Source organism: Phyllobates terribilis, unplaced genomic scaffold (assembly GCF_046119375.1).
Source record: "Phyllobates terribilis strain yellow unplaced genomic scaffold, ASM4611937v1 Scaffold_420__1_contigs__length_1611072, whole genome shotgun sequence".
Taxonomy (NCBI): Eukaryota; Metazoa; Chordata; class Amphibia; order Anura; family Dendrobatidae; genus Phyllobates; species Phyllobates terribilis.
The window spans coordinates 264253-278160 of NW_027363180.1; positions in this window are offsets into that span (position 1 = coordinate 264253).

Here is a 13908-nt window from a genome sequence, read left to right on the forward strand (position 1 = left end):
TTCTCCGGGGTCCGATATTCCATCCTCAAGCAACTGGCCTCCACTTGACGGTGTGGAACTTGAAAGGACACTGCCAAATCAGAAAGGTTTTTCCAAAGGTCTAGTAACCATCCTGCACAGGAGAAAACCTGTTACAACCCAGATTTATGCCACAAGTTGGAGAAAGTTTTTGTCTTTCTCTGGTTCTGGGGTTCATGGGGAGGGGGTGCCAATAGGACAAATCTTTGGAGTTTTTACAAAAAAGTCTTGAACTAGGGTTATCCACCAGCACCCTTAAAGTACAGATTTCTGCCTTGGGTGCCCTATATAGCTGTGATGTAGCTTGTAACTACTGGGTTTCTCGGTTCATTAAGGCAGCTTTTAGATCTAGACTCATTATTAAAAGCAGCTTGGTTCCCTGGTATTTAAATTTGGTTCTAAAGGCCTTGACTATCTCGCTGTTTGAGCTAATAGTCAGCAACCCTTAAATCCCTCTCTCTTAAGACCGCTTTAATATCTTTAACCTCGGCCAGGAGCATTAGTGACATCCAGGCCCTGTCTATGGCCTCGCCGTTTACTCAAATTCTGGATGATAGGCAGGATCTGGTCTAAAAATCACTCTCTCTCCCTAAGGTAGCTACTCGTTTCAACAGACTTCAGGAAGTCCTCCTACCCTCCTTTTGTCCACATCCTAGTAACCAGAAAGAGGTGGAGTTACATACGTTAGAAGTGAGGAGATGTCTGGTTAGGTAACATTCAGTTACCAAAAGCTTTAGGAAAGATAACTCGTTGTTTATATCCTACCAAGGGACTAGGAACGGTCTAAGGTCACGAAGTCCACCATAGCTAGATGGAATTGGGAGGCCATTTCTCTATCATATACAGTATAGACCAAAAGTTTGGACACACCTTCGCATTTAAAGATTTTTCTGCATTTTCTTGACTATGGAAATTGTACATTCACACTGAAGGCATCAAAACTATGAATTAACACATGTGGAATTATATACTTAACAAAAAAGTGTGAAACAACTGAAAATATGTCTTATATTCTAGGTTCTTCAAAGTAGCCACCTTTTGCTTTAATGATTGCTTTGCACACTCTTGGCATTCTCTTGATGAGCTTCAAGAGGTAGTCACCGGAAATGGTCTTCCAACAATCTTGAAGGAGTTCCCAGAGATGCTTAGCACTTGTTGGCCCTTTTGCCTTCACTCTGCGGTCCAGCTCACCCCAAACCATCTCGATTGGGTTCAGGTCTGGTGACTGTGGAGGCCAGGTTATCTGGCGTAGTCCCCCATCACTCTCCTTCTTGGTCAAATAGCCCTTACACAGCCTGGAGGTGTGTTTGGGGTCATTGTCCTGTTGAAAAATAAATGATGGTCCAACTAAACGCAAAGCGGATGGAATAGCATGCTGCTGCAAGATGCTGTGGTAGCCATGCTCGTTCAGTATGCCTTCAATTTTGAATAAATCCCCAACAGTGTCACCAGCAAAGCACCCCCACACCATCACACCTCCTCCTCCATGCTTCACGGTGGGAACCAGGCATGTAGAGTCCATCCGTTCACCTTTTCTGCGTCGCACAAAGACACGGTGGTTGGAACCAAAGATCTCAAATTTGGACTCATCAGACCAAAGCACAGATTTCCACTGGTCTAATGTCCATTCCTTGTGTTCTTTACCCCAAACAAGTCTCTTCTGCTTGTTGCCTGTCCTTAGCAGTGGTTTCCTAGCAGCTATTTTACCATGAAGGCCTGCTGTACAAAGTCTCCTCTTAACAGTTGTTGAAGAGATGTGTCTGCTGCTAGAACTCTGTGTGGCATTGACCTGGTCTCTAATCTGAGCTGCTGTTAAACTGCGATTTCTGAGGCTGGTGACGCGGATAAACTTATCCTCAGAAGCAGAGGTGACTCTTGGTCTTCCTTTCCTGGGGCGGTCCTGATGTGAGCCAGTTTCTTTGTAGCGCTTGATGGTTTTTGCAACTGCACTTGGGGACACTTTCAAAGTTTTCCCAATTTTTCGGACTGACTGACCTTCATTTCTTAAAGTAATGATGGACACTCGTTTTTCTTTACTTAGCTGCTTTTTTCTTGCCATAATACACATTCTAACAGTCTGTTCAGTAGGACTATCAGCTGTGTATCCACCAGACTTCTGCACAACACAACTGATGGTCCCAACCCCATTTATAAGGCAAGAAATCCCACTTATTAAACCTGACAAGACATACCTGTGAAGTGAAAACCATTTCCAGTGACTATCTCTTGAAGCTCATCAAGAGAATGCCAAGAGTGTGCAAAGCAGTCATCAAAGCAAAAGGTGGCTATTTTGAAGAACCTAGAATATAAGACATATTTTCAGCTGTTTCACACTTTTTTGTTAAGTATATAATTCCACATGTGTTAATTCATAGTTTTGATGCCTTCAGTGTGAATGTACAATTTTCATAGTCATGAAAATACAGAAAAATCTTTAAATGAGAAGGTGTGTCCAAACTTTTGGTCTGTACATCTAGCGGCGAGGAAGGGCCAGAAGGGCTGAAGGCTCATTCCACCCGGGCTGTGGCGACCTCCTGGGCTGAGAAGACAGGTGTCTCGATAGAAGACATATTTAAGGCTGCTACCTGGTCCTGTCCCTCTACATTCCATAGACGCGATAGGTTAGATATAGGTGTATCGGCTGACCTCACCTTTGGGAGAAGAGTGTTCCAGGCTGTGGTCCTTCAATAGATTACTTCATCTCTGTAATTCTCTCGTGGTGCTGTCATGGTCGACCGATAAAATCTTAAATTACATACCGGTAATGGGATTTTTCGGAGACCATGACAGCACCCTTATATTCCCTCCTTTCACGTTTGTGGGAACACTCCCGTTTTATTAATTATAATATCACACTCAATAGGTGTCGTCTGGTATGGCAATTTTGTGATTGTTTGCTGTGTTTATTAACCTGGCGGTCCTCTCAATGCTCTGTAATCCAAACTGAGGCGGGAGAGAGGTGGCGCCCTTTTAAGCCTGTATGTTTCCTCTCCTTGGTGGGCGGATCCCCTCTCTCGTGGTGCTGTCATGGTCTCTGAAAAATCCCGTTACCGGTAAGTAACTTACGACTATTCATTTGATGGAGCAATCAAAAAGTTGTACCCCAAAATGGTATTAAAAACGGTCTTAGAAAATTGGAACACAAGCCAAACAATTTGTTTGCAAAGTTTAGAATTTTTTAAAAGCAGTAAAATGTTTTTGTTTTCTTCTGCACCATTTCACTTTATTTGGAATTCATTGCCCTTTTTTTTCTATATGTTGCACAGTAAAGTGAATGGCGTCTTTCAAAAATGCTGTAATTTTGTCCCACAAAGTACACCTCAACCCTGCTGTATTGAATAGTGTCTGTGTTATTCACTATGTGATATGTGTTTTTTTATTGTATACTAATGTATAGTGACTAGTGATGATCGAGCGTGTTCTATGAACCCATTCAGCGAGCACGCTAACAGCCGTGACACTTGCAGGCACGGCGACCTTAAAAGAAATGCCGAGCATGCCAAAATACTCGGCGAGCACCCGAGCGTGCTTGCCGAAGGGGTTGATAGAACACGCTCGATCATCACTAATAGTGACCAGATGCCTCTAAGGAATCTTTTTTGGCCTCTGTTTTACTGGTGCTTGAAGTGCAATTTTTTGTAGCTCTAATGATTAAGCAATATGCAACTATGTGAACTGCAATTGCCAATTAACAATTTAAGGGAATCCATCAGATATACCCCTCCCTCCAATTCCCATTCATGACCATGCAGGATTTGGAAAGCTAAATCCATAGACACCTCTATATCTTTTATCTGTTGCTGCATTTCTGAGTGCTCTGGGTGTAACGGAGCACTAACCAAGCCTCAGCCTTCCAAGGTTGCTTCCCTGCCCAGCACCAGCCTCTGTATCTTGATTGATAGCTCACTGTCAGTTTTTTGGGACGTCAGGCACCAAGCAAGGAAAATCAGTGAGCTAGACACTAGCACTGGGAACTTTCCCTCCGTACACGCAAAACATAAACCAAAAAAAAAGCAATTTGGCACGTTACTTAATTTATGTAGATTTATAGAATGAAATGTTGGATTTCGCATGAGCTCGATCCTTGTTTTTCACAGAACTCATATCTATTATAGTCTAGGGCTGTTCACATATTTCTGCGGACCGCGTATTTTTCACTGAAACACGTTGACCTGTCGCATTTTGATCCAAATCAAAGTTTAGAGCTTCTCGGATGCAAAACAAAGCTGATGAAAGTCTGAATGAGGCCTTACTCTATTATTTATTTTTTAAGCAGCGTTCATTCCAGGCTGCTGTACACATGAAGAGGGTTTACACACCTAAAATACATATATAAAACACAGAAACAAGCTACCATTGACAGACTAGTATGGAGGGAGACACTGCCACTACGAGCTAACAGTGTGGATTCTGGTGTCTCGCTCCTTCCCTCAGGGTGTATTCCAAAAGCCTCCTCCAACAAGCAAGTTCTGGACAAGCTGCAGGTGGAGAGGGAGCGCGGGATTACGGTGAAGGCCCTGACTGCGTCTCTGTTTTACACTTACGAGGGAAAGAAGTATCTCCTGAACCTGATCAACACTGCGGTGAGTGTGACATTTCTTCTTGATTTGTTTCTCTGTGCTCTTGTTGCGGATGTTCAACAGGTCACGGCAGTCTCGTCTCCTGTCCAATGACTAAATGACGTCATGGAAGATCCTTTCACTCCACCGCGAGCCATACAAGAGACCAGACGCAGTGGAGAAAAGACCGGGGGCCATCAGAAGGTAAGTATAATGTTATTTTCTCCAATCCCCTCCATGACAGCACACCTGGAGGTAGCATCCCCATCCTAATTAGGGACAGGAAAACAAGAGGTTAAATAGCCCCTTCCCCCAACAATCCCCAGTGTTTTCCTGTCCCTATGGGATGAAGAGGTTACCTGGGGTGCCTGCGGCCGGCAAGCAGGGCCCTATTAAATTTACCTGCCGGGCTGCAGGGAGCGATCGCCTCCGACCTTCCTTCCTTTGCAGCTCCCGTGTCTCCTTGAGAGCGGGACCCCCCACACACACACTCGCCTGCGTGTAAAGCCGAGTAGGGTTTTGGGGGCTGGGGGCCTCCTGTTGCTCCCCGGCCGGAGTCTCCTCTGTCCTCCATGGCGGCGTGCCGGAAGTCAGGCTTTTGGCCAGCGGGACGTCACTTCTGGTGCGTTCCACCGTGGAACGCATGGGGATGCGGCGGGAAATTCAAAAGGAGAAGCCGCGGTTTGCCCTGAAAATGAGGATCCTTCACTAGATAGGTGAAAATTTGGCACTGGATCTCGGTCTCCCCTATAAAAGACCCAGATGAGAAGACTCCATTAAGGTAGGACAGAATATTCTGCTACTATGGAGGGTGCTGTTCCAAAGCCTGCGTCTGCAGAGCCCAGCGCTAACCCGGCCCCAGTAAGTACCAGTAAGGGGTCCTAAGTGAAGATCATGAGGAAGATAGGAAATATTACTTTTCGTCTGAAAATATGGAGCAGGTGGAAGAGGAGAAGGAAACCCGTACAGTTCAGGATGAAATGTTTGGCGGTCTGAAATCCAAGAAGAAGGTAGTGTTCCCTGTGCATGACAACATTTGGAGTCTTATTTTGGATGAATGGGAGGCACCTGAGAAAAGGCTTAGTATGGCAGGAGAAATGAAGGATAGATTCCCTCTAGATGAGCTAAGCTATGGATGGAAGTCCCGAAGGTTGATGTACAGGTGGCAAGGGTTGCGAAGAAAACAACCCTTCCCTTTGAAGACTCGTCACAGCTCAAAGATCCTATGGATAGGAAGATGGAAAGCCTTCTAAGGAAGGCATGGGAAACATCGGCGGCTTCACTGAAGACTAATATCGCTTCAACTTGTGTAGCTCGTTCCATGTTCCTCTGGCTCCAACAACTAGAGGAACATCTCTGGAAAGGTACCACTCAAGAGGACCTCCTAGCATCTCTTCCTTTTCTGCAGAAGGCCACTGGATTCCTAGCGGATGCCTTGGCGGAGTCGGTCAAGATTGCGGCAAGATTGGCAGCATTATCAAATTCTACGAGAAGAGCTTTGTGGTTGAAGATGTGGAGTGGGGACAACGCATCAAAATCTAAGCTTTGTTCCATTCCATTTAAAGGACAGTATATGTTTGGGGCGGTCCTAGACGAGTTGTTGGAGAAAGCATCCGACAAGAAGAAGTCTCTGCCAGAGCCAAAGAATCCAAAAAGTTTCAGAAAGAGACCATTTCTTCTCCCTCAACAACAACAGCAGCAAGCATTTCAGTACAGAGGCAAGGGTAAAACTGGTCGCTGGAGTTACACAAAAGGGGGAAGAGGTAGGAATATCTTTCAAGGTTCTAGGCAGGACAGACAATGACGCCAAGAAGGTAGGAGGCAGAATTGCGAGCTTCCTTCCTCAATGGCAGCTTATTGATTGGAAAAGGATTTGTCGTGGCAACAGTAGACCAGCCAGAGGCTTACTACCACGTGCCAATTCATCCGGATTACAGAAAATTTCTCAGATTTGCTGTAACTCAGAACCGAGAGGTACTTCATTTTCAATTCAATGTACTCCCCTTCGGCATTTCGTCAGCACCCCGCCTGTTTACAAAGATCATGGCAGAGGTAGTAGGTTTATCTAAGGAAACTGAATATCTGCATCGTCCCATATTTAGACAATTTTTTGGTGATGGTTCCCTCAGTTTCAAGTTTGGAAATAGACCTCCAGATGACCCTCCAGATCCTGGAATCCTTGGGATGGTTGATAAACAACCAAAAGTCAGATCTGATTCCCTCCACCAGGAAGACCTCCTTGGGAATTCTCCTGGATTCTCAGGAACAAGCCTCTTTTCTGCCAAAAGAGAAGCAGATTCAGTTGAGGTCGAAAGTTTATGCACTAAAGAACCAGAGCGGAGTGTCATTAAGATTCGCCATGTCCGTCCTCGGGTCCATGACCTCATCTATTCAGGCGGTACCTTGGGCTCAAGCGCATTCAAGGGTCCTTCAAAACTACATCCTTTCCTGTTGGGACAGATCTCCAAGTTCCCTCTCCAACAGAATTCATCTGCCAGAGAAGGTGAAAGCATCTTTAAATTGGTGGCTCTGTCCAGGAAATCTGGAGAAAAGTTCAGCATGGATTCAACTTCCCTTGTTATCCGTCAAAACAGACGCAAGCAAAAGGGGATGGGAGCAGTAGTCTCCCACGTGGCCTTCCAAGGGGTCTGGTCGCAAGAAATAGCAGAGCAGTACTCAAACTTAAGAGAAATGAAAGTGGTGGAAGAAACCCTATGGGCAGCCACTACTGTGCTTCAGGGGTCGCATGTCAGAGTCTACTCGGACAATATGACAACTGTAGCCCACTTGAGACATCAGGAAAGTACAAGAAACAGGAGGTTACAGATGATCTCCGAAAGGATCTTCCACTGGGCGGAGCATAATCTACTATCCTTATCGGCTCTGCATCTGAGGGGCTCCGACAACTATCATGCAGATCTTCTGAGCAGAAAAGACATTCATCCAGGGGAGTGGAGCATGAACTCGAAGATATTTCAGATGATTGTTCAAAAGTGGGAATACCCAGATGTGGACCTGTTTGCGAACCAGGAAAACGCAAAAGTAAGAGCCTTTTTCTCTTTGAAACCCGAGGATTCAGCAACAGGGATAGATGCATTCGCTCACCCTTGGAAAGTTGGGCTCGCTAATGCTTTTCCCCTGATTCTGTTAATACCAAGGACTTTACAAAAAATCAGGTCGGAAGGGGTCAAGACTATCCTAATAGCTCCAATGTGGCCAAAAAGAGCATGGTTCGGAACATTGAGCAGTCTAAGAATGGATGATCCATTGATGCTTCCTCGAATCCACGATCTGCTGCATTAGGGCCAGATTTTCCATCCGGCCCCTCAGAATTTGGCTCTAGCTGCTTGGCTTCTGAGACCGCACTCTGAAAAGCCAGAGGCTTCTCAGTACAGGTGATCCAAATGTGGCGCCCTGCTGTGCATTGGTGCCACAGAACCCAGAAGGGTGCATGGATGGATTTCTCCACAAGAGGCCCTCACTACATACAAACACCTCTACCTTCCAACTCATACCAGCAGAGGGAGCCCAGATAGAGAGAGAGCCTGAGAACGTGCCGACGCTCAGATAGCGGTGAAGACGCAGCACGTCAGCTGCCTAGTAGTGAGGGCCCCGAGTGTGGCCGACGGCAAGGAGAAAAAGGGGAGTGAAACCAAGGGGGCAGAGGAGCACAATAAGCTCACCCCGTTATATCTACCGGACACCGGGTCCGCACCTACAGGGACCCTTTACACCCAGTGGGGATAACCGGAATCCCAGGAGGACTACAAGTCCCTGGCAAACCTGAAGGCTAGACACACACAGGATCAGGAACCACGAAGGCCCCGACGTCCAGGGAAAGTGGTTACCAACCAGAGGTCCTGTTTCTGAGCATCTGGTGAAGTAAAAGCAGGACACATAAGCTATGCCCAGTTGCAGGCTGGCCAGGAGCATACATAGGGACAGACACGGATCAGGAGGCCCTATACCCGCTCCCTGGGGAGAAGTCCAAAAGTGCGCCCTTCATCTGGAGTACCCTGGACCGTACCTAACAGCTGTACCAGTAAAGGTAATGAAGCAAATCCCCTGTCTCTGTCCGTTACTCCTGCTGTGCCATCGCTTTCCCTGCACCACAACGCTCAGCGCAACCTGCATCATTTATACTGCCCTGAGGCCTGCTGCACCTGTGGGGAGCCGTTCCATCTCAAGCTGTCCTGACATCTGCCTCGGAGGACTGTTGCAGCGCTGGTGATCCTCACCAGACACCACAGGTGGCGTCACGACAAATTCCCTACAAATAATTCCTTTTGGCACTGACCGCCCTGGGCCAGCCACCGCGATAATCCCCGCAGGCAGTCTTAGGCCCGGCTGCCGGGTGCCCCGCGACACCCCTGGGGGCGAGTCACATACACTGCAGAAAAGCAGAAAACCAGTCACAAATTCCATCTATGGAAAAATCTAGAAAGCTTTCAAGCTATGGTATGAGCCTCGTCCATTAGATCCCTTTCGGCCTGACGTGGCCAGAATCTTGGATTTCCTACAGAACGGTCTGTCTAAAGGATTAAGACCAAGCACGCTGAAGGTCCAAGTCTCGCCTTTATGTTCCTATTTTGATGCTGATTTGGCCCAAAACAGATGGATTAAGAGGTTCATGATAGCTGCTTCTCGGATTAATCCAACAAGAGCTAAAATAGTTCCACCTTGGGATCTCAACGTAGTTCTTAGAGGTCTAACTATGCATCCTTTCGAGCCAATAGCCGAGGCACACATAGACAAATTGTCTTGGAAAGCGGCATTGCTTGTAGCTCTGACTACAGCCAGAAGAGTGAGTGAAATCCAAGCCCTGTCTATCAGAGAGACTTATTGTCGTATTTTGGAGGACAGGATCATCCTCCAGTTGGATCCTTCTTTTCTACCTAAAGTGTCGTCTAATTTTCATATGTCTCAGCCCATAATTCTTCCGTCATTCTGTCAAAATCCATCAAATAGCAAGGAAGAAGAATTCCATGCGTTGGATGTAAGAAGGAATATAATCCGCTATTTGAGGCAGACTGAAACCTGGAGGAAGGATCAGAACCTATTTGTCCAATATGGAGGCCCCAATAAAGGAAAGCAAATTGCAAAAATACGCTAGCAAATTGGATTAAGAAAGCAATTTGTGAAACATACATAGTTCAAGATTTGCCTCCTCTGGAATCCTTGAAAGCTCTTTCTACTAGTGCTATGTCGGTCTCCTGGGCGGAAAAAGCTAGTGCATCCATTGAGCAGATTTGCCGGGCAGCTACATGGTCGTCTGTCCATACCTTTGCTAAGCATTATAGACTAGATGTAATATCTAATAGAGACTTAGCATTTGGAAGGAAAGTCCTTCAGGCTGTTGTCGCTCCCTAAAATTCATTCTTTGGTATTACTCCAGGTGTGCTGTCATGGAGGGGATTGGAGAAAATAGAATTAGACTTACCAGTAATTCGGTTTCTAAGACCCTCCACAACAGCATGGGTAGTTCCCTCCATCTCTTTATTGATTGGAAAAATCCTTAGTGTTAATAAATATTTAGAGCATTCATACTGTGTGGTCCTTTGAAAACACTGGGGATTGTAGCAGGGAGGGGCTATTTAACATCTTGTTTTCCTGTCCCTAATTAGGATGGGGAGGCTACCTCCAGGTGTGCTGTCGTGGAGGGTCTTAGAAACAGAATTACCGGTAAGTCTAATTCTATTTTTCTTTTTTTACCATTTTTATTCTTTTTTTCAACTATTAACTTGGTCACACTATATAAATACATGCCGGTTGCAAGGATTTATATAGCGTGACCAAGTTGTCAAGCACTTTCCAAGTGATGCTAAAATCGCTTGGAAAGCAGTTGACAACCCGCATGCGGACATGCATGTGAAAAACGCTTCACTTACGTTTACCAGGGAGATGCAGAAACACTCAGGAAAAATCCGGAGCATTTCTGCATCGTGGGCATGTGGCGCCCCTGAGGGTTCAGTCGCCACAGAGGTATTGCACCTCACCCAGAGGTGTGGTGTCTCCCTTCACTCAGGTAAGATGGGAGTGCTGCAGAGAACCCCCCAAAACACCTGCATCCAACATTACACTGCTTCAGACCGGCTGGAAGGGCAACATGCAGAGCGCAGCTGCTGAGCCCTGTCCCTGGCTGGAGTGGGGGAAACCCAAAGGTAGGGGGAACCAGTAGTGGGTGTGGGTGGAGGAAGCAGTTAGAAGGAGCACACAGTAGGTATATAATGGGAAGCAATCTTAGGGTGGCAGTTCAGAACAGAATGGTCAGTCAGTACAGTACAGACGGTCAGTGAGGACTGTCTGGGAGCAGAGGCTCAGCAGGAGCTCTGCTCCACAAGAAGGGCCCGGGATAGAGGCCCCGGAGGGGAGCAGGGAGTAGACTCCATTCTAAGAAGGGATCCCAGGGGTACGGCGCGTGGAGGACAGCACCCGTACACCCCGCATCTGTCAGAAGACAGAGGGATTGGTTGCTGCATTCTAATCTCCAGGGGGTGAGGTTGGTCCCGGATCCGACGTATAGGAAGGACTTCAGCATACCCGAGCGGGATTGAGAGTGGGCAGCGCAGGGCAGCAGGGAGAAGGACCTAGTGTGAAGACGGTCAAAGTAGGAACACGAGAAAGTGGGGTTCTGCCAAGCATTCCTAAACTTCCTGAGGAAGGATTGAACCCCTACCAGGGTGACCACGGCGCAACGTGGGAGGTCTTCACCTGTAACGTGCACTTGTGTGTTTCCTGAAGAACTGTGAATAAAAATCTTGGACGACTGCACTGAGTTGCCTCCGTCTATTCCTTCACTGGTGTCATTTCCCTCCCTGCACTATAACGCCCAGCGCACCCTCCATCAATTTACACTGCCCTGAGGCCCGATCCACCTGTGGGGAGCCGTTCCATCTCTAGCTGCCCTAACATCTGCCTCAGAGGACTGTTGCAGCACTGGTGATCCTCACCAGACACCACAGGTGGCTTCACGACAAATCCTATAAATAATCGCTTTTGAACTGACCGCCCCGGGCCAGCCACCGTGATATTCCCCAAAGCAGCCATAAGGCCCGGCTGCCGTGTGCCCCGCGGCCCAGGGGGCAGCGAGTCACCACTTGGCGTCACGAACAGGATATGTGACCAGCCCGCCATCTGCGGGTAATGTGCGCCTAAAGAAGTGTTTTCTGCCTTGAATGTGGCGCCCGCCCCAGAAGAACGGGCACCATTATGTGCGTGCTAAAGAACAACAGAATGGAACCTCCCGTCGTGGGCCGAGTCCCAGAATGGCGCCAAAAGCAGGCCCTGCCCCTTGCAACAGTGACTGTCCGCATAGATGTGTCCATCAAAGCGGGGAGGCCGACACAGGGAGTGACCGACAGCAAAGTGCCATGGGACCGCCCCCGAAAGAGGAGAGGAGGTGGAGAGAAGCTGCGTAAAGACCGGGAGGTGTCAGGCCGAGCTGACGCAGTCGCGGGAGCAGGTAGGAGTGATGTCCCTTTCCCAAATGCGGCTGGAGCTGCTTTATCCCTGGTCCCCCTGCAGCCTGAGGCTGATGACCAGGCTGGGTCAGCCTGCAGAAACCAGGGGTTCCCCCGGAGGGGGCCCCACTGTTAAACTATTTTAGTTAACTGGACTGTACATAAGTTGCCCGGAAGGGTGCAGTTGACTTCATGTTTGCTACCCAGTTACCCGTCAGGGTACAGAGACTGACAGGCTGAGGACTGTGAGAAGCCGGACGTTGACATTGTACATAGTTTAGCACTTCTTAAAGTGCATCCTATTGGTTTTATAATTACAAATATACCTCAGAACAAAAACCCGTTTGGCGTGGCGGAAGACGAGGTCCAGGATTGGATCGTCTATGCCCTGCAGCCATGCCCAGGGCCTACGTTGAGGGTTTGTGGACGGGTCCCTCATGCTGCTACTGTTGCACCCTGGTGCTGGAACTGTCTTGAAAATTGTTTTATATGACAATGCTCTTATGATGTTTTATAATGTAACCAGTAACATTAAAAGAAATGTGCCTCCCATAAAGGGAAGAAATGTTGTTTTATGGTCTTATATGCGGATGCATCTTAAAAATTTTGCATGTCAGTTATGCCTGGTTTTGCTCTGTTCCAGCCCGCGGACGTGCTGTGTTTTACCGGGGGGGGGGAATGTGGCGCCCCTGAGTGTTCAGTCGCCACAGCGGTACTGCACCTCTCCCAGAGGTGTGGTGTCTCCCTTCACTCAGGTAAGATGGGAGTGCTGCACGGAACCCCCCAAAACACCTGCATCCAACATGCAGAGTGCAGCTGCTGAGCCCTGTCCCTGGCTGGAGTGGGGGGAACCCAAAGGTAGGGGGAACCAGTAGTGGGTGTGGGTGGAGGAAGCCGTTAGAGGGAGCACTTATACAGTAGGTATATAATGGGAAGCCATCTTAGGGTGGCAGTTCAGAACAGCATGGTCAGTCAGTCTACCATTGGGCCATATAAGACGTTCTTCATCTCCCGTTGCAGTGGGGTTTTTATTTGTCAAAAAAAAAGACTGGGGGTTGCGCCCCCGCCTTGATTTTCGCGAGTTTAATCGGATCACGGTCTGGGATGCATATCCTCTCCCTCTCATCCCCGACCTCTTTAGAAAAAAAATTGGCTCCTACGATTTGATTAAACTAGACCTCAGGGGGGCTTATAATCTCATTCACATTGAGGAGATGAGTGGAAGATGGCCTTCAATACTCCTGAGGGGCACTATGAAAAGCTTGTGATGACATTTGGGTTGACTAATGCTCCCGCTTTCTTTCAACACTGTTAGTGACATTTTTAGTCATCTGGCAGGTAGATCACAACAAACCAATCTTGATTACATATTAATTTATTTACCTCCAGTCACATCAGGTACATGTCAGGCAGGTCTTACAGATACTCAAAGATAATAAATTATTTGTCAAACCAGAGAAATGTATGTTCTCCATTCAGGGTTAGTTCTTATCATTCACCGTTTTTGCATGGATCTGGCCAAAGTCCGGACGGTACTGGATTGGTATTATATTCAAGACTTAAAGGCGTTACAAAGTTTTTTGGGTTTCGCCAGCTACTACTGTAAGTTCATCAAAAACTTTTCGGTAGTGGCCAAACCTCTGATGAACGATTTTGCCAAATAGAAAAAAAAAATAAAGATTTTATTATTTTACTTTCCATTCTTGTAGCTAAACACATTCCAGCTAAGTTTAAAATTGAAATGAAGCCCCTATACCCCCCTCTCTAGGTGCTTCTGTACCAACTCCTCCCTGGTCCAGGATGGTCTCTATATCACGGCCTCCAGCAATAACCTATTGACACATGATTGTGGCAGCCCTCACGTGCTGATA